This window comes from Capra hircus, chromosome 18, assembly GCF_001704415.2.
Source record: "Capra hircus breed San Clemente chromosome 18, ASM170441v1, whole genome shotgun sequence".
NCBI classification, from domain to species: Eukaryota; Metazoa; Chordata; class Mammalia; order Artiodactyla; family Bovidae; genus Capra; species Capra hircus.
This window is the reverse complement of record NC_030825.1, coordinates 8,470,199-8,492,157: the sequence shown is the minus strand read 5'-3', so window position 1 is coordinate 8,492,157 and position 21,959 is coordinate 8,470,199. Positions and strand designations below refer to the sequence as shown.

The following is a 21,959-nucleotide window of genomic DNA, read 5'->3' as shown; positions in this document are numbered from 1 at the left end:
TGACCACTGAGGTGGGCAGAGTAATGGCCCCCAAAGAGGTCCTCATCCTAATTCCCAAAACTGAATACTTTCCATGGCACAAGTGACTTTGCTGGTATTATTGGGGATCTTGAAATGAGAAGGTGGTTCTGGATTATCCAGATGGGTTTAAGGACAAAAGGGAGGCAAGGAGTCAAAGAAAATGAAAGAGACAGGATGATGGAAGCAGAGGTTGGAGTATTGTGGGGCCACGAGCCAAGGGATACAGGTGATCCTAGAAGCTGAAAAACACCATGGAGGTATATTCCCCTCTGACCTGAATGGCGAGAGGATACGTTTGTGTTGCTCTAAGATGCTAAGTCTGTGTTCATTTGTTACAGCAGCCATAGGAAGCTAATATACACTTCCCACATCCTTGGCTTCAAGCTGCTCAATGTGGTAAAGGACCCCACCCATCAACAGAAGTAGATTTCAAAGAAAAATCTGTACTGCAAGTGTTAAAAATAAATAACTTCTTGGGGAGTGGAATCAGTCTAGAGGCCTTCCTAAGAAGGGGGTTAGAGAGCTTGCAATCCTGCAGATCTGTCTTCAAGGAGGTCCTTTCTTTATTCCAGTTTCTGTGGCTGGATGCTGGCATCTCCCAGGATCAGCCGCATGAGGTAAGGAAACAGAGAAGAATCAGAGGCAGAAGGACAGACATCTGTCGTGCTTTCGTCTCAGCAACTCACACTACACTTCTGAGGCTAAACTCGGGCTTTCTGGCATGTGACCTAACCTGAAACCATGCTCCTTGGTGAGTTTTCTCCTCCTGTTTACGGAGGAGCTGAGCTTCTGCAAAAGGGAAATCAGAATCTCGCCTGCATTTTATTAGTATTGTGACCATTTGCAAATTAATTTGGAAGGCAATATAATTTACCTCTTGTATAGAATTCAGTTTTGATTACTGCCATGTCACTGCATTTCCTGCTTTCACGAAAGCTCTTATTATGAGAAATTAAGATGCCTTCCTCCTTCATCCAAATAAAATAAACATACGGCTGTGGGATGCTACTGAATTAAAAAATATCATTTAATCCAGGGAAGATAATTATTTGAAAGAAACTGGAGAGGAGAGACTCAATCTAGGGTTTGAATGTTGACATGAAATTGTGAAGGCTATTTTCACTCATCACTGACTTTTAATAGCACTTTGTACAGAGTAATTTCCAGCATAAACCTTGTTAATGTGATATTGGTTATTTCAGAATCATGTCAGGGAGTCGGAGCCATTCCCCAAACCACTGTTGGGGTGTCCCGGTATGTGGGCCTAGGTATTCAAGAAGTGGTACTTAATGACACATTTTGCCTTGCCTGTCAGTTGACTTTATTTTCTGTAGTCATGCTTTGTTCAAAATGGCATTTGGGAAGAGAGCAGAAAAGTTAGCTGCTGTAGACATACTGTGTATATACCATGCTGTGTATCATATGAAGGCTGTGTGTGTCTGGGGCATGGATTACAGATTTGAGAGACTGGTCTTGACTTTCCATGCTGGCCCGTGTGCCCTGAGTTTTGTTTCCACTGTTAGAGTCCCTGTCATACATGTCCTTGGAACTTAGCACTTGGAAGCATACCCTGCCTGACTTCCAGCTGCCAGGTGAGTGCTCTGTCTGGCCTCAGGAGCCCGCTCTGTCCATTTTGAAGCAAGCTGGAAATGCTTAGGAGCATTAGTCCTCAGTCAACAGCTCACGTGAACTGGTGGGGAGAGAGAGTGAATGCCTCTCCTGGGATGAGGGTGGGAAGCGTGAACATCTTACGGCTCTTCTGCTGCCCTCCCAGTGTTACCCAGAGAAAGCCTGGTTGCCTTCAGTGGTAATGTGCGTGAGCCTCCATGCTTTGTAGCTTCTGTCCCTTTCTCGTCCCTGTCTCTTACTCCTTGGCTGGTTTTTTCCTGTAATTGCCTCCAAAACAAACCACTTGCACCCAAATCCTTGTCTTGTTGTCCTTTGGTGGGGAAACTAGTTCAAAACAATCATTATTCCAATGAGTTCATTCGCTTATTTATTAAACCCTGGTTGGGAGCCTGTTCAGAGCAGGCAGCTGAGAACCACGTTAAGACCCCTGCCTGGAGGAACACAAACCCCATCGAGCAGACAGATGTTAAACAAGCAAACAGACACAGAAAGGATAGTTTTTTCAGGTTGTACCTACGTGTCCTGCTGGAAATAAACAGGGCCGTGGGGGAGAGTGATTGATGGGAGAAGATTTTCATAGAGTGGTCAGGACAGTGACTGAGGCCTGGAGGATGGGAAGGAGCCAGACGTGCCACAGTGAGGGCAGCGCTGGACAGTTCAAGGAGCGCAAAGGAGGAGGGTGGGCCCGGAGTGCTGAGGACAAGCGAGAAATGGGGTCTGACCAGAGGGGTGACCTTGATAGACTCTCCAGGTCCCCGTGGGCTGTGTTAAGATCTTATGCTTTAAGGAGAACAATGACTCAAGTTGCTGAAAAGACCGTTAGGCTAGATGGCCACTGTTGCTGATAAAGAGTGACGGAGGGCTCAACAGTCATGATGAGGGTGAACGGCAAGCAAGTAGCGCTTGCTGCGAGCTTGAGGCTCCATACCTTAAGATCTCACTTTAATACTTTGAGCAAAGCATTAAGTTGGGGGTATTTGTCATCCCTGTTTACTTGATGAGAAAATGCCAGACAAAGGAGTTTGGCTAGCTTACCTACAGCTGAGTAGGTTACGTGGGATTAAGTTGAGATTTGAACCTGGATCTCTCTGGCTCCTGAACTAATGCTCTTCCCATTGTTAAACCACACTGCCATCTTTGCTTTATTAAAAACACTGCTTAAAATCATTAATAAGCAGTAAGTTACCAATAAGACTCTTTGCAACCCCATGGACTGTAGCCCACCAGGCTCTTCTGTCCATGGGATTCTCTAGGCAAGAATATTGGAGTGCGTTGCCATTTCCTTCTTCAGGAGATCTTAAAGAGTTGGGCATAACTGAAGGGACTTTGCTCACATGCACACACCAATAAAAAAATTAGCCTGAGATCTTTTGATTCAGTAAAGAAAATCAGAATCAGGCTGTGAACTTAATTGCTCTATAATTTACATGTTTCCTGTTCAATGAAAGTATTAACGTAATTTGATCATTCTACGTCAAGCTTTGTGTCAAGCTTCTTCTCTGCTCTGGTTCTATTTGTTGTGCTTAAAAGTCCCGATGCCTGGGGGGCAGGTGGGGCGGTGTGGGTAGAGTATCCTGCAGATGCAGTGGTTGACTGCCATTGGGATGTTCATACACAGAAATAAAAGAAAAAAGAAAAAAAGAAAGGAAAATGCTTGTCTCTGTTCTGGGTGCCTACCATTAGAGCTTCATTACAAATGAACCTCTCCCCTCCTCTGACTTGTATCTGTAGGATTTGGTCAATTAGAGAAAAGCTTTGCTCATCAACTGTAGATGGTTAAAGTGGTTCAATAATTTCATTTGCCAATAGAAAGAGAAGGAAGAGGTGTGAATATAAACAGAGGAATATGTTTATCACTCTCTAAACTCCTCCACCTACTATTGATAAGCAGTTTAGTTCCTTCTTAGCTTGTTTAGCTAAAGAAATGGTCACCGACTCCCAGGGAAAGCCTTCAACTGGGACGATGGGATGTAGAGTGGAATCCTGGGGATATCAGGGAGTCTATTAAAGTCTGGAATACTTGCCAGATTAATATTAGCAATTCTGTTTGGATACACTTTGAATTTTATATTAACAATATTGACTTCAGTAGCTAAGTCAAATCAATCAAGTTGATTTTATTATTTTGATCGACAGGACCTCTTAACTCATTTAAAAAATAATTATTGAGGACCTACTATATACTGAACACAGATGATGTAACCATGAGCACAACACAGAAGGTTCCTACTGCTGTGGAGCTTCGGTGCAGCAGGGGTTTCACACAAATACATAAATCCCCAAACATCAGGTATACACATGAGTTATGATGCTAAAACACAGTGAAGTAAAGAGACTGGGGGCAGGGGGGCATCCTCAGAGAGCGGTCAGGAAAGGTATCCTGAAGAGCTCACAATCAGCTGAAATATGAGTGTCCGGCGTGTCACCATGTAAACATGTGGGAGAAGAGCTTTGCAGAGATAGGAAAGTGCAGACAGTATCAGGATGGGAATGATCTTAGTGTTTTTAAAGGTCAGAAATGAAGCCACGTGACATGAGCTGAGGAACCAAGGGGGAGGGAGGCAGGAGATGTTGGCCAGTAGACAGGGTGAGGATTGTGTACCAAACTGTATACGGTATTGGAAACCATTAGATGCTTTTTGTTAGACTCATAAGATGACGTGATATTCTTCTTTAAAAAGATCATTCCCATTACTTTAAGAGAGCAAGACCAGAACCAAGAGGAACAGCCAAGGAGCTATGGTGGCTGATGGGGAAGAAACACTGGTGTCTGGCATCAGACAGCAGAGTATATGGAGGGACCAGTGAGCGGGTTTGGAAAAGGTTTTGGTGTCATGCAATAGAAAATCTCTCTATAGTGGTTTAAACACAAAAGGCTTATTCTCACAAGTAGGAGAATTGGAGCCAGACAATCCAAGGCTAGTGTGGCAGCATTATGAAATCACCGAGGGACACCGGCTCCTTCTGCCTGGAAGCTCTGCTCTTTTTAGCCTGCTGCCCCATGGTCCAAAATAGCTACAGAAGCTCCAGCCATTAGACATATATTCGAGGCCACAGGAAAGTAGAAGGCCAGACCCCTTCTTCTTAAAGGTCATTTTTGGAAGTAGGCACCCACACATTTGGTTACAATTCATTGTCATACCTAGCTTCAAGGGAGGCTGGGAAAGTAGTCTGTTTGTAGAATGACATTTGCTGAGAAATAGACTGGATATTAGCAATGATCTAGCAGTCACTTCAGTCGTGTCCAACTCTTGGTGACCCCCTGGACTGTAGCCCACCAGGATCCTCTGTCCATGGGATTCTCCAGGCAAGAATACTGGAGTGGGCTGCCATGCCCTTTTCCAGGGACCTTCCTGACCCAGGGATCGAACCTGAGTCTCCTGTAGCTCCTGCACTGCAGGCAGATTCTTTGCCACTGGGCCACAGGGGAAGCCCTAATGATCCAGCAATCTTGCCTTAACCCTAGCACTACCCTAGTTTACTTGCCCAAGACCACGTAACTTAAAACAGGTGGGAGGGGCTGAGACCTAAGTTTTACTATTATTTGTTCCCTTATTTTCTGCCTTTCCTATACTCAGCTTTTCTATTTTCTTCACAGTTGAGAAAATGACTAGTTTTTTTCTCAAACACCCTTTCAGAGCTATTTATTTTCCCATTTTTAGCACCAGGACCATTCTCTGAGTTCTGCAGTGTTATGGGGAACAGAAGAAAGGGAGAGTACTGATTTCAACCTTGCAATGCAATCACTCCCTGCTTCCATAAATCAGCAGGTTTTTAGGAGGCGGCAAGGAGAGTGCCATCTGATTTTTACACACCTGATTCACAATAAAATCTGCACAGGGGCTTCTGGGGGTGCCTATTTTCCCAAAAGGCTGAGGTAGCAGAAACCCATCTATTATATAAGGGGAAAAGGATTCACCCATTTAGAAGTAACTGCTAAATGCTGGTATAGAGCTTTTTAACTTACAGTATCCATTTTTAATACAACTCGGTGGAGTGTATCTCTGCACGTGTCCTAAAACTCCCAGAGAGGATCCTTAATGACTTTTCTGCTATAAACCAAAGCTTTGTTTAAAAAATAAGAATAGCAGTGAATACCTGGATCTCAGATCGCTTTCACCAACGTGAATGTGTGGCTTCATGAAGTGCAGTAGTGGTAACTCCTCTTGCTCTTACAAGAACCATCCTCTCTCCTCCTCGGGTAAATTCACATGCGCTGGATGGCATGACGCGGCATTAGTGTGTGCATGACTCTGGGGCCACACATAAGCATAAAGGCAAAGCATGGCTTACCTGGGAACAGAAGCTGCAGTTAGCCCCATCAAGTTTTGGGTCTCAGGTTTCCTCACCACTCAGAGGAGGTTGGTTTAGACTGTTTGGGATTTCCATGCTCCTGGACAGGGCATGGTGGTGAGAACTGGGATTGGAAATCTAAGCATGCAGCCCCATGACTGGGGTTCTCAGCGGGCATCCGTTAAGGGAGCTCCTTCGATGAAACGTCCCTGCCTGTGCCCTGCAGAGCAGGGGCTGCCTTGCCCGCAAGTTCTCACGAAGCGCTCTTGGTGGTTTGATGCCGTGGTTGCCGTCATCCACACTTTACGGTAGAGGACGCTGAGACTGAGGAGAGGTCAGTAGCTCATTCTCACTCTTTATTCTCCAGTGGGACCCAGATCGGAGCTCAGACATATGACACCAGTGTATGGCCTTTCAGGAAAGCCAATTCACTACATGTATATTCAAAGTACATTAAGTTTTAAAACTTAGCAGCACCAAACATAAATAGATTGAACCATTTGGAATTGCCAATACTTGATATTATTTGTGCTAAAAAAAAATTGTCAATCCCATGTGGTTCAATGGGTAGATAAAGTAACCCTTTGCAAAGTCATTGTACTCAGTTTGGGGTTTGGCAAATACAATTACTGAAGGACTTCTGGTGTATGTAATTCTAATCCAGATGGGTATAGTACCCTTATCTAAAACCAACAAGCAATGGCATTATCAAAAGACTTGGTCATTACTCCTTGCTAAATATCTATTATCTGCTTTCCTCTGTAAGGAAAGGGCTTAGAGAAGAAAGCCCTGTACCAGCCCTTACTCTAGGATCTAGTAATACTGTCTCATCAGAGATCAGAGTAGTACTTCCTAAGTGATGGGTCTCTTTATGTAATTTCTGTGGCTGCATTTCAGAGAAAAAAAATTTTTTTTGTTGCTACAATGATTAAATTACAAAAGATAAAGAGATTTAAGCCAAAGAAGTTTATTGCAAGAAGAGTCAAAATATGTATGTGATATCAACCAATATGGAAAAATAGGACTGGAGAATATATGGGGGTTGCGTTAGTGACTGTGGAATGGAGCTGAGTTGTGTTATATTTCCTCCCTGCTTCTTTACATTTTCACATACTTTCTAATTTTCCTGTCTTATATTACTCCATACGAGAGGAAAATCAAGTCAAATCCTCAAAAATGAAAGAAAACTCTTCAAAAATAGCATTTAAATATGGCAGGACAAAAACATTAATGTGAAAAGAAAGTCTAATTCTGCCTTTTGAAGGAGGAAAATGTTGATTGGCTGAGAGAGGAGCTGAGCAGATCTACACAGGGAATGTGGAGAGCCAGGGAAAAGAAAGAAAATGGAAAGGATGGAACAGTGTGACCGTGAGCTGGGAGGACGTGAGAAGAAAAGGAAAGCCAGGGCTGCCCAATGCAGATCCTCCCTCCAATGCCGCAGCCTCCGGGAGGGCTCCCTGAGCCCCCTGCCTCCCCACCCCCACATATAGGGTGACCCTATAAACTCATCGTGTGTAACCAGGGCCTCCTGGTTTTAACACTGAAAGTCCCAGTTCCTGGGAACCCGCTGGGGGAGGCTGGTCAGCACCCCTCCTCTCCCCTTCTCTGTACAGTTGTAGCACAGTGTTACAGTTGTAACAAGTCAGCACTGTTGTTACAAGATGCGCCATTTCCTCATCTCTTCAGTTTCCTTGTATCTGTCTTCTCCCATCTGGCAGTAAATTTCAGGATGACAAAAACCATCCCAGTGACTTGCAGTTGTGGGTGTCGGTGGATTTATTGAATGAGGAGATGTGCTGGCCAGGCACAAGGGGTCCCGGCTGAGCATGTGTAAAGATGGAGCAGGGGCAGAGAGTCTGGTGTGTCAGGAGCTGAGAGTCTTCTCGCTTAGCCAGTGAGAGGTGTGCAGGCTAGAGCGAGGCCATGCTAGAGCGTTAGCATTTGGGGACTATCACACCCTTTCACTGTCTGCTGAAAGCGCTGGACCTGCTGCCCACGGAAATCCCCAATAATTGCACATCATTTTGCATATAGATTCAGAATTTTGGGCAAGAGTGGCATGACTACAGCCAGTGGTATGTTTCTTGTAAATGAAGTTTTATTGGCACATAGCCACAGCCATTCACCTACATATTGCCTATGGCTGCTTTCTTATTCAAGCACAGGATTGAGCGGTTGTAACACGCAATGCGATGAGCTTGTGAAGTCTCAAATACACCTTCCAGCCCCTTACAGAGAAAGTTTTCCAGTTCCTAATTTGTGAGCAGTTGAGAGCCTGGGGGTGGGTGGTGCCTAGACCCAGGTTAAACCCTTGCTGTAGAAGTGAGAGGGCTACTGAAGGAAGTTAAAGGTGACGGCAAAGTGGTTCGTCCCCCTTTGGCTGGTTTGGATGGTGTGGAAGGCAGGAGACTGGGAGCAGGGAAACCTTCATGGTGATAGCCCAGAGGAGAGGTGGTAAAGTCTGAATGAGGGCAGGGGGGTGGAGTGGCCAGCAGAGATTTCCAGATGCCTACCTCACCAGCTCTGCTTTGCTTCCCTACACCCTCAACTCGGCCCCAGACGCCCACACCCCTGGCATTTCTAGTCTGCACTTGACTACGAGCTGCTGCTGGGTTCCATACAGATACTGTCAAATCAGCCCTCTAAGGCTCATTGCTGGCAACGCACAGAGGTCTAAGCAGGGAGTTCACTTGTCCACTTCTGCTTTGTGGAGTGCTGGCTTTAAAAAGATCTAAACCCAAAGCTTGGTGAAAAAAAGATCTAAACCCCCATGGGGTTCACCCAGCAAGTCAAACAGCAAGCGTTTACTGTTGGCATTCAAAACAGCCGCTGCCTCTGAAGTGAGAGGTCTTGAAGGGTGTGCACTGGGACAAAATGAGGATGTGATGAGCTCTCACTGGTCACCACCTCATCGTCCACAATGCTGGGAGGTGACAAGGAGCAGAGAGAGGAGAGCATCGTGTACCCTCAAAACTGCTCCCCCCACCCCCCAAGGACCACCCGCTCTTCCCGCTTACAATGTCAGGGTTCGGGGGCCACGTGTGGAGGTGGGGTCCTGGGTGTGAGTGCTCATTCCTCCACTGGCCCTCGCTTTTCTCCCCCTCCACCTGGAAGAACTTGTGCTATTACTGCCATAAGCAGTGTTCTCAAGGAGCATCTCCACTAGTGCCAGGCAGCTGTGGGGCCCAGGAGCGTTCCCAAGGACGACAAGGTGAGCAAAGAGCTGCGAGGGGGAACTGCACCGAGTCGTGCCTCATGCGGATGCACCTCCAAGACATTCTGCCAAGTGAAAAAAAGAAAAAAAAAAAAAAAAACCAGTCACCAAAGAGCACAGATTGTATGATCGCATTTATGTGAAATGTCCAGAATGGGCAAATCTGTAGAGACAGGAAGCAGATGAGTGCCTGCCAGCAGCTGGAAGGAGCGAGCAGGGAGCGAGCGCTTAATTGGTCTGGGGTTTTCCTTTGGAGTTGATGGAGACATTTTGAAACTAGACGGAGGAGATGAACAGCATTGTGAATATACCCATTGCCACAAAACCGTTCGCTTTGAAGTGGCTGCTGTTATGTTGTGTGACTTTCCCTTCAGCAAGTCATTTCAGGAAGGAATAGGAGCATGGGGAGGAGGAGGAGGCGGCAGGGTGTGGGCCTGGAAGGCCTACACTGCTCCTTGGGGGACTCGGTCCTGCAGCCGAGCAGCCGTCTCCGTGTTGATGGCCATGCTACCCGTCCTCCCATCGCTATTTTCTCTCTGCGCCCTGCCACCACGTGCTGTTGGCTGGCCTCCAGAGTTCTCAGATCTACCTGCTTTTCTCCTGTCTCACTGTCACCCCCTTCCTCTAGGACCTTCATCCCCCAGCCCAGGAAATGCCCTTTCTCCCTGCCTCACCTCCACCCTGCACCCCTCCACCCACCCCTGGCCATAACGTTCCTCTTACGGCACATCTTGGGGCTGGGCCCCATGTCTTTTCTGGCTCCCTTCCTTTGGTAGGAAGGAGCCTGGCATGCCAAACTGAAGAAGACCATGGACTTGGCTTCGGATGCTCCAGAGCACCCTGGTTCCGACCCCGACTAGTGTGGCCTCTTGGCAAACCCATGAGGGTGTCTATCTATTAGCACAGGTTCTATCTCGTTTCTTCCTTTGGTTGCACGGTGGTAATGACAGTCTATCGTGGGGTTTGGTGAGAATCAAATGAGATTGCATGTGGCCCAGAGTTATTGAGCATTGGCCAGGCCCAACCCTGGACTAAGGACATTGTTTGAGTTTTCTCAAATAATAGAAGACTGTGTTCAATCTGCAACTATGTGTATATTTGATCCATCCAAGGAGCCTGGTAGGCTGCAGTCCATGGGGCCACTAAGAGTCAGACACGACTGAGCAACTTCACTTTCACTTTTCACTTTCATGCATTGAAGAAGGAAATGGCAACCCACGCCAGTGTTCTTGCCTGGAGAATCCCAGGGATGGGGGAGCCTGGTGGGCTGCCGTCTGTGGGGTCGCACAGAGTCGGACACGACTGAAGCGACTCAGCAGCAGCAGCAGCAGCGTTGTCATCATCACTTTTAAAGTCGCCTTCAGTGTGCTCCAGTGCTTTGCCTTCATGCTTTTATTCTGTGTGTGGTAGATCAGTTTACCACCTGTACCTGTGTGAGCGTGATGGCTTCACACTATTGTCTGGACAGTCCCTTCTGCGGGGAGCTCCCACTCTCCCCTCAGAGTCAGGCCACTTGCACTGTCTCTAGATAGCATAGTTTTCCTCCAGGAAGGTCTGAGAGGACTGAGGCTGTTTTCCCAAAGATTCCTCAGACTCAAGCTGAATCTTCAAAAGTTGAGTAGCCATGGGGAGTTGAGAGAGACAGAGACGCCCAGATCTTTTAGTCCTGGGTGCTGAGCCTCCAGCAGAAATTTACCCCACACTTGCAGCCACGTGTCCCAGAGTTGTTGTCCTGGCTGGCCAAATTTTAATCATGCAAACCTTTTGCATTCACGTATTTTACCAAGACCTTAATCTCTGGTTAAAGTGCCAGTCGTGGGTGGCATTTCTTGTAAATGCCCATGAATCTTCTGAGGGTGTCCTATGCGCATCTTTAGTGTGGCTGATCCCGGCTCTTGACTCCCTGCCCTGGAACGGACCCGCTTCTCTCATGTGGTCCAGAAGCTTGGCTGCTGCTGGACAGCTTCTCCTTTTCCTCTGATGACTCAGGTTGTGTCCAGGAGGCCTCATGGTGTGGGAGGTCTGTAAGGAGGCAGGAAACTGGCGATTGTTTTCTGATCGCTTGACAAAGAATATGACTTTCCGAATACCCAAAGAAGAACAGATTTCTTCCCTCCCTTCATCCGTCTCTTTATTCTAATCCCAGTCGTGGAACTGGCTGGCAGGGAGCATAGAGGCCCCAGGTCTTGGCTGAGATGTTATGAACAGTGCTCGGTATACCGATTCCTTGAATAAATGTTTATTCAGCACGTACTCTGTGTCAGGAATTTTGCCAGGTGTTGGAATATGAGGTGAAACACATGGACGTGGTCACAGCCCTCTCAAGGTCTATCATATAATAGGAATGACAAGTATGGGATTACCAGCAGCCAGTGTTGATCCCAGCGGCAGAAACAGGAACGTGAAACAGAGGCATCTCCCTGTGGCAGTCCCGGTGGGAGCTGAGGCCTGAAGAATGGAGAAGCGTGGATATGAGGGAGTGTTACCAGCCACCAGACAAGACGCAGAGAGGCTCAGAGAAAGAGGCCGCTCGGCACATCCCAGGAAGCGACAAGGCGTCATTGTGGTTGGAGGGGATGGAGAGTTCTACTGGGTTTCTGAGGATGGCGGGGAGGAGAAAAATGAGAAATGAGGCTAGAGAATGTTGCTGGGTCTGACATCCAAGTGCCTCCCTGGCCCCAGGGCGCCCAGAGAGTCTCTTCTGCACAGGGTTATGGTATGGCTGGAATCACAGGGCCCCCCTGAATTCTATCTCCCCAGCATTTAAGAACAAGTTATTGCTGCTAGATTGCTACTAGTTATTGCTAGTGTCTGCATCTACAAATTGACACAGTTGACCTGGTCATCCATGGAGATAGGAGGATTGGAGGTGGACACACTTAGTTACCGTGAGTTCAAGGCTTTCCTGGAGATGCTGATGCTGTGGTTGCTGCTCAGACCTGGCCCCCGCCCCCTATCTGGCCTCAACCAGCAGGCACAGAGCCTGAAAGGCTGACCAGCAGGCGGGCAGCTCATCCGCAGGCAGAATGCCTGTCATTTGTTTCTGACTTGGAGGAGAGGACGTGGGCACCAGACAGATGCAGACTAGGCTCTTGGTGGGGTCATCTGTTCATTCTGTTCATCCAGTCACTCTCTCCAGCATAACTTCTTCACACCAGGGAAGCACTTGTCATGGTGAGCCGGACAGGCATTGACCCTTGCCACCCTCAGAGACTTTACCATCTGATCAGGAAGAGAGAAATTAAACAGAGAAGTACAAAAACAATCACGATTGTTAGAGGAGCTAGAAAGGACTAGTAGAGCATTACCCAGTGCTCTTTACTTGTATGAAAGTTTATGGTTTGAATCTGGGATCTACTGCCTGTCTGATGGGAAGGTGCCTTCTGTGCCTTGGTTTCTTCATCTGCAAAGCGTGAGGAGTGGTGCTAAACCATGTGAGCAACGGTGGTTTTAAACTTTGCTGTATCTGAATCACCTGGTGAGATGTTAAACATCCCAGTGCCCAGACTATACCACACCAACTCACTCAGGATCCCTGGGGGTGGGGCCCAGACATTTAAGTTTCCTTAGAGGTTCCTAGGTGATTGGAATGCCCAGCCAAGTTTGGGAACCAGCACTCTAGCCCAGCCCTTCTCACACGTCCACGTGCCTATGAATCAACTAGAGTCTTTATTAGCTCTGGGATGGGACTGGAGTGTTTACATTTCCAACAGGGCCTGGCGTGTTCTCTGCTGGGGTGATTTTACCTCCAGAGGACCTGAGTCAATGTCTGGAGATGCTTTCAGTTGCCAGAACTTGGGGTGAAGGAAGGTGGTGTTAGCAGGCAGTGAGTGCAGGTCAAGGATACTGCTAAACATCCCGCAGTGCACAGGACAGCTCCCACAACAGAGAGATTTCTGGCCCCAAACGTCACCAGTGCCAAGGGCTGAGAATCCCTTTGCCAGGGTGAAGCTGATGCTGCTGTTCCCACTGACCATGCTCTGAGGAGCAGCAAAGTCCCCTCCTCCAGCTCAGCCACGACTCTGGGCTAAGCTGTCCAAGAGTGACCGAGAATTCCTCACAAAGCAAGCCGACCCAGTGAGCCAAGACTGAATTTTGTCTTTGGTTGGGGTTTTGGTGAAAGGCAGAGAGGATGTCTCCAGCTCCAAATCACTGGCGTTAGAGAAGCGGCCGTTTGAATGTGTGTAAGGATGTAGCCCTGAGAAATCAAAAGGAAGCTCCCGCGTTTCTACCGGGTTTAAGCAGCAAAGACAAAAGAACTGAAGAAGGCAAGCACATGAATTATTAACAGGCCCGGGTGTGAAAGTGTGGTGCAAGCCTTTTTAACACTGTTTGAGATCAGGATGAGGAAAAATGGGCAGAGACTTAATTGTTTCATTGACTTTTGCAGAGGAAACCCAGAGTCATCAAATACACACAGGGAGGGCAGAGGAAGAATTCGTGCACAACACTCTCCTCCCTCACTTTTCTGTTGAGATTAATTTGTAATTTATGGCTCTAATGACCTGCCTGGTGATGGGGTTCAGATCTGGACGCAGGATTCATGGCACGGCTACCCTCGCCCAGCTCTCGAAAGCCTTCCCTCCACCCTACTCCCCCCGCCCTCTTCAAGACCCCCGACATTTCTCACCCAGATGAGCCCCACATTTCTCATCCCACATGGCTTTCCTGCATTTGCTCTGCCAGCCTTCCCTTCGAAGTGTCTCCACATAGTGGCTGAAGGGACGTGTCTCAAAGAACAGCTGACCACTGCTGCCCAGGGGAAGCTGTTTAATGGCACCTCAGGCTGTGGTCAGTTACGTTTCCTAGGGTTCCCCTATTCTCTAGATCTGTGTTCCTCTAAGCATGATCTGTGGACCCTACTGGGTCCCCAGGAGTCTTTCAGGGGGTCTGCAAGGTCTAAACAATTTTCATAATATTAAGACATTACTTGTCTTTATCGCCGTCTTGACAGTTTCCCTGATGGCACAAAAGCCACAGTGGATGACAGTGCTGGTGCCTTAGCAGGAATCTAAGCAGCAGCTTCCAACTGTACAAACTGTCCTTGTGCCCTGCAGGACCGTGCTCTCTCGATGACACAGAAGACAAGCAAATAAGTACACAAAGCATTTTTCCCTTAAGAATGTCCTAGATAAAGCAATACTAATGATTAATGTAATTAAATCTCAACTCTTGAATACACATCTTTTCATATTTTGTGTGATGCCTCAGAAAGCATGCAGAAAGCACTTCCACTTCTGCTGCCTGGCAAAGCACAATGGTGGCCTCCAGGCAAAGCACTTGTGTGTTTGAGTTGTGAGCTCAACTAGCCACTTTCTTCATGCAACACCATTTCACTTGGAAGAGCAACTGACAGACAAATTATAATTATTCAGACTGAGGTATTTGGCAGACATTTTCTCAAAAAAAAAAAAAAAAAGAGATAGGCCTGTCACTTCAAGGAAAACAGCTGACAGTATTTTTTGCCACTGTTAAAATGCAACCTTTCAAGGGAAATTTAGCCTTTCGTACAACTTGTGTCTGCAACTGTGAGCTTGACAGCATCCCCATACTTGAATACTTCTGTGATGAGACTGATGGTATTAACATTGCGTGTGTTCTCAGTCACGTCCGACTCTGTGTGGCCCCACCGGGTTCCTCTGTCTGTGGAATTTTCCAGGAAAGAATACTGGAGTGGGTGGCCATTTCCTTCTCCAGGGGGTCTTCCAGAGCCAGGGGTCACACCTGCATCTCTTTTGTCTCCTGCATTGGCAGGTGGGCTCTTTTATCGTGAGTGCCAGTAAATGTGAGTTTTTAAAAAATGTGGTACAAGCAAAATATGAAAATATTTTAAAATCTGCATAACTCAGAGGATCTATATTTTCCAAATGAATTATTATGAGTGGGTTCAAGAACCATTCAAAGTACAAGATGGAACCCTGGATTTTAACTGGGCAGAGTACAAAATAAATTATTGAGAAGGTCTCAGATTCTACTATGCAACTAACCTTTAAGAAATACCTCTTGTTGAGTTTTGGTGTAGTATCAAACAAGACTAGCCATAGTCACTTGGAAAAAACTATTCGGATATGCTTCTCTATTTTCATTACATGTCTATGTGAGTCTGGCTTTGCTTCATATTCTTTAACAAAAATTAAATTATAACAGATTGAACGCAGGAGTCTATGTGAGAACCTAGCTGTCTTCTAAGCCAGACATTAAAGGGATCTGCAAACACTGTTCAACAATGCCACTCTTCTCACTAAATTGTTTTCTTAAATTGAAAACGATATTATTATTAAACAAAGCTGTGTTCCTTACGCTGACATGTAATGGATTTAGTATTATTATTGCAAATAAGTAGATAAATATTAAAATTTCATCCGTTTGAATTTGTAAAGGGTAAATACTGATAGACATAACTCACATAAACAAAAGCTGTTTGGGAACCTCAATAGAGTGTAAGTGTGTAAATGGGTCCTCAAGACCAAAAGTTTGAGATCTGCCGTCCTGGACCTTCACCCGTGTCACCTCTGATCTCTGTGCTCAGGACAATGTGCGACTCTTGTTTTAACCTGCAGTGTGCACCACCCTAGAGAGCCTTGCATTTCAGAGAGTGATCACATTACATTAGCAGCTGAAGTTTCGCAGGGCTAAGGAGTTTGGGAGTTTGGGAGACTTAATGACTTGCAGCATGGAAAGCCATGCTGTGAAAAATAATACCAAACAGCTGGTGGGAACTGAGTGCCCACCGAGAGCTGCCCTTGGGTGCGTCTGTCTTTCACCCTGAACTCACAGAACCTGTAACTACCAACCTTCCCGCGCAGCAGGAGCTGGGCTAGGCCACGTGTGGATTGCTTCTCAGTCTTCCTCCTACAAAGGGCGCTTGCAAAGGATGGGTTGGATTCACTGTTTTGCCTCCTCAGAGTGATGTCCTTTTTCTCCTTTCTCAGAGCTGACCTGAAAGTCACCATCAAGACCCGAATAGGCTGGTTTCCCATGAGAATGCTGCCCCTTCCACAAGCCCACCTCCTCAGAGCTGCAGGCATTTTCAGGCCTCATTAAGCCTCTTCATGGAGTAAGTTGTCTTGGCCTGGACCAGATGGACTCCCCGAGGAGATTTGGCTAAAACATCTTCTCCTGAACGTCTGAAGCTCCCATGCTCACAGGCACCCATCTGTTCCTCTTGTAAATGCATCTCAGCCGTTGTGTTTGGGATGATCTGGAATTTTCACTGCAAATGAGATATCCCTGCCCCGTTTCCTCTGACACTCAATTCCCACTTTCACAAGCGTTTGGTTTCCTGGGCAGACAGACTTCAGAGTGACGCTGGCACTTTGGATTCTTGTGTCACATTGTAGCACCCAAATCCTGCCATTCACCCTCCTGTTCTCCAGTCTCCCGAGTCAAGGTTGCTATATGAATAAGGGCAAAGACTAAATGGGAAATGCAGAAAGGCTTAGATGGAAATCCATTTCTCTTAGAATGCTATATAGTCCCCCCTCTGTGGGTTATTCCCGTTTTGGATAACTTTGAACCAGTGGATTCGTGATATATGGCTTTTTTGTGACTGGCTTATTTCACTTAGTATAAAGTTTTCAAGACTGATCGTGTGGTAGCATATGTCAGGTCCTCGTTTGTTTTCGTTGTCAAATAATATTCCTTGGTGCTATAACACATTTTATTTATTCATTCATGAGTCAGTAGACATTTGGCTGTTTGCCAGTTTGTGGCTCTAATGATACTATGTACATTCATGTAAAGGTTTCTGTGTGAACCTCGACTCTCGGCTCTCTTGGATGCATGTCTAGGAGTGGAATTGGTAGATGTATGGTGACTGTATGTTTAGCATTTCAGAGAGCTGCCAAGCTGTTTTTCACAGTAGCTGTGCCATGTTATAACTCCACCAACAATGTATGAGGGTTCTAGTTTTTTTATATCCTCACCAAGACTTATCATTGTTGGTCTTTTTGATTGATTGATTGATTCGTTCTTTTATTTATTGAACAATTAGGGAATTTCCTGGTGGTCCAGTGGCTAAGACTCCACGCTTCCAACACAGGGGGCCCAGGTTCTGTCCCTGGTCAGGGGACTAAGCCTGACATGCCACGTCTAAGAGTTTGCATGCTGCAAGGAAAGGATCTCGCATGTGGCAACAAAGATCGAAGATTCCACATACTGCAACTAAGACCTGCTGCAGCCAAATAAACAAACGTTAATATTAAAACCCAGCTAGTCACTGAGTGCCTGTGTGTGCTGGAGCCTAGAGAATAAGAGTTAGGAAATCACGTAAGGAGAGTATGATATTTGGCAGAGACTGATAGACCAAATGAAAATGCAAATAAAGGTAAAAATGCAATTATGAGGGAAATTACAGAGGGGTGGTTGTACATGATGTTATGTGACTATACACCAGGGAGGGTTTCCCTCAGGAGGCAATGATTGAGCTGAGATGTACAAGCTGAATAAGAGCTTAGTAGATATTTGATTATAAACAAGAGTGTTAATGGATCTCTGCCTCAGTTCTGCCTTTGTCATGGAGAGTTTGCCAGATCCACATAACAGAGTGGTTTGGGGAACTCAATGAAAGTTATTGTTAGGAAAGGATTAGATCCCTCAATTAGCAATTCTCTGGTTTCCTTTTGTGATCTCCTACCCTCCCTCACTCTCCAGAAGGAAGGGCTCTAGACAAAGGATAGTATTGATGGCGATGGTGGTGGTGATGATCTTGAGGTAGGCTCTGATTTGATAGGTGCCTTCTATGTGTCGAGCACTGTGCTAAGTAATTTAAAACATCTTATTCATTTCTTATAATGACATTGCAATAGAAGGAGGTCAGCATGAGATCAGAATGAAGCAGAAAAGGAAAGCGGAGTGTGGGAGACAGGCACTGAGTTTAGGTCTGAAGGAACTGGACTTGTAGTTGAAGTGACTCTTGAGAGAAATGTTTCTAAGTCTGTGTTCACAGAGCACCTGAAATAGACATTTGGTTTCAGAAAATATACATTCATGCAATTTAATTCTGTTTATACTTAGAAGGGTATTTTACTTCTTGAATATGGAATGCAGTTTCTTTTATTTTAAATTACTTCTCTGGTATTAAACTAAATAGTTTAGCTTAATCACATATAACAAACCTCCCAGTATAAGGGCCTGGATCCCAAATCTCGCTACAAATTAGTTTCCAGCCCAGGCAATAAATGCATACCTGGAGCAAATTCAAGAAGGGAAACCACTTTAATTAGGTTTGAAAGTGTCTCCAATCAGTTCCAGAATAGCTGTCACTGGATTTATGATGTACCTTCCAAATTGTAACTCTTTTCATATTCAACTGAAGTGAGAAGGCCGCAGAGAAACTGAACTTGATTTCTTGAAACCTAAACATTTATCTCCCCAAACAAGTGCCTCTAGAAAAGATGGGCAAGACTGATGGAAGGCAGGCCGGCTCACCTGTCTGTCGGCCTCTGTGGTAAGTTTCCACTTAATTGAGAGGGTTCTAGAAGGATTAATCCAAACAAACCTTCCTTGGAACATTTCCATAAGTATAGTCTGACCCCACTAATCTGTCACGCAACAATTGCACTCACTTTTACATTTGTGCCCAAATGACAGTAACACACAGCTTTCCTGGGGGAGGAGCTGGTGCTGAGACTCAGAGGCTAGACGGCTTGCAGAGTATCACTGACTTCTAAGTGTCAGAACCAGGATTCAAGCCCAGATTACTCTAATTCCAGAATTTTGAGCCCAAGGGACATATTCAGAATAAAATATCAGCAATAAAAATGATGATTAGTCACCTTATCTACGTGATTTCCAGCTGTTTTGAAACCGAGTCGCCTGTTAATTTTTGTTGGATTCTTTTAGCCTTGTTTTCGCAGCCATAGTACCTGAATGTGGCAAAACTCAAGAAAGTGGGCATGGCAGAAAGACGTGATGCCAGGGTGGGAAAAGTGGGAGCAGAGCCTGGCTTTCCACTTCGCACCGCTGCGACTTCGGGCTCAGCCACTCTGACAGGAGTCTGAGCAAGCTCCGGGAGTTGGTGATGGACAGGGAGGCCTGGCGAGCTGCAGTCCACGGGGTCGCAAAGAGTCAGACACGACTGAGCGACTGAACTGACTCTGACGCTTTGTCTCTTCCTCTGGGTAGAGGGAATTAACACCTCTGGGTAGAGAGCTGTGATGAAGCTGAAGGGAGAAAATGCCTTGTGAACTCTAAATTGCCTTCACATTGCTTACTACTTTCATCTAAAAGAACACCATGAAGTCTGACAGGAGTGGTATGCAAGGTCTGCTCTGAGAGGTAACTGGAGATGTCCTGCTTTGTCAGAAAGTCACCATGACTCTGAGCCTTGATCACTCACCAATCAGCTCTTTAATTCTTATGTAAATGGCATAGTAATTGTGAAGAAGATAGGGTATCTGGGTTAGAATTCCTGCTGTCTCCACAGTGTGCTGGCCACTGTAGCAATACTTTATGAATATTATCTCATTAAATAAATCTATGTGATTGGCAGGAGCATTATAATCCTCACTTCACAGACAGAAAGTGAGCACACGTTGGCTCAACTTACTGCAGTCCAGCTAAACGGCAGTTCCCTTTGGTTCCCAACCTTTTCTCCCTTCCATTTTGCTTGTTATTATCAAAGTAGTTTGCCAATGGAGATTATTTAACTCCTTCTCCTAGATGACTGTCATTTACCTTTGACTGTAAGATGATGTGGTAGGCAGGGGACTTACCTGGTGGCCCAGTATCTAAGACTGCGCTCCCAATGCAGGGGGCCTGGGTTCAGCTCCTGGTCAGGGAACTGGATTCCCACATGCTGCAGCTAAACGTTTGCATGCCACAGTGAAGACTGAAGACCTTCTGCAACCAAGACCCGGCAGCCAAATTAAAGCAATGAGCGAACAAATAAATATTGTTTTAAAAGATGACGTAATGGGGAGACTAAGCCTCCCCCCCATTGGCTGCCCACCCCCCCAAGAAAAAAGATGTCCACCTTGTAATTTCAGGACCTGTGAATGTGTTCCCTTACATGGCAGAAGGGACTTTGCAGATACAATTAAAGTAAGGCTCTCGAGATCGGGAGATTACTTTAGATTATGTGGATAGGCCCAATATCACCAGAAGTTTCCAGGATAATTAATACAAATGCCAGAGACAGAGATATGAGGACAAAGCAAAGGCTGGAGTGATGAATTTTGAAGATGGAACAAGAGGTAGGAGTCAAGGAAAGCATGCAGCCTATAGAAGCTGTTGGGGAAGGAAATGGCAGCCCACTTCAGTGTTCTTTCCTGGAGAATCCCAGGGACGGGGGAGCCTGGCGGGCTACAGTTCAGGGGGTTGCAAGAGCTGGACACGACTTAGCCACTGAACCTCCACAGAAGCTGTAAAGGATGAGGAAATGGATTCTCTGTTCGAGCCTCTGGGAGGAACCCAGTTCTGCTGACACGGCAGTTTTAGTCCAATAAGGCAGACCTGCTTTGGACTTCAGACCTCAAGAATATTGGGTTTTAAGCTACTAAGCTTGTGTTAAGTTTGTGGTAATTTGTTGTAGCAGCAATGGGAAACTAATACAGAGGGTCAGACCGAATGAGTGTTCTTGGCAGTCAAGACACGATCGTAAACATTCAAGCGTGTACAGCTGTACTGTGGGCTATAACATTCTCAGCAGCAGTGGATTGTGAAGCCAGCCAGTGAGGTCAAGCCCACGCAGCTGGGGAGGGCAGCTCCTGGAATCCAAGTTCAAGTCTTTCCAACCATGTCACCCTCCTTGTTCATAAATGTGGTCTGTGTGGCGACTCCCTCCAGGGCCCACAGCTGGTTGCCAGCAGAGCTGGGCTGAAATGTGGTCCTCACCCTCCAAATACACTTCTTCAAAAGCAGGGATGTGGACCACAGACTCCTCACAGAACGGGGATGTCTGACCTGCTCCTCTGCCTCTCCCACTTGACTGTTTCCGAAAGTACCTGAGTGTGGTGCTCATCCTTCGCTTGTGACTAGCCTGTCCTCACTCATGGTCTCGTGTGATGACTGACTGGCAGACAATGGTGAAGTAATCACCAGTGAAGCGGTTAATGTTTGCTGAATGTCCCAAGACTGCACTTTGACTCCTTGTCACCACCACCCATTATTGAGGGAGAGTCCTGATAGGGGAATCTCTCGGCATAAACAAGGGCTGGGGTTACTCATGGTTCAGGGTGTACCCTATAGAATGCTGTGTCCTCCCCAGTGCTGAGCTTAGGATGCAGCTAGATAACAAAGTGTTAGTTGCTCCGCTGTCAGAGACTCTTTTGTGACCCCAAGGACAGTAGCCCACCAGGCTCCTCTGTTCATGGAATTCTCCAGGCAAGAATATGGAGTGGGTAGCCGTTCCCTTCTCCAGGGGATCTTCCCAACTCAGGGATCAAACCTGGTCTTCTGCATTATAGGCAGATTCTTTACCTTCTGAGCCCCCAGGGAAGCCCAAAGTTGTGTCTCTGAGGGAAGGAAGGAAAGTGAAAGTGGATGGGCACCCGTTTTGTACACAGAATTACACCCAGTGAATTCAGATGGCTTTGTCTCACAGGGGCATTCTGGAGGATTATGGTTCCCCTTTCTAGATGTGGAAACTGAGGCACATATCCAGTGGGTAACAGGGCTAGAAATAGTGCTGGAGAGTTTAGAAGTGTGGGATTAGTGAGGGGAAAAGCCAGAGTTATAGTCCATACCTTTGGGTGACAAAAGGCATTCAGTGTCCTCTGTGTCCACCTGTGAACAGGAGAGTTCACACTGCATCACTGACCCGCACATATAGTTAATTTGACCTGCTAATGTCCTGAACAGA

At 46.4% G+C, this 21,959-nt stretch overlaps 1 long non-coding RNA gene across 1 annotated transcript in view; it reads left to right on the top strand.

The window, feature by feature from the left end:
• Positions 600 to 21,959, top strand: part of LOC106503076 — a 114,200-nt gene continuing 92,840 nt past the window's right edge. The window contains exon 1 of the long non-coding RNA XR_001296746.2: positions 600 to 772. This is a non-coding gene — a long non-coding RNA (uncharacterized LOC106503076). The remainder of the gene's footprint in view (positions 773 to 21,959) is intronic.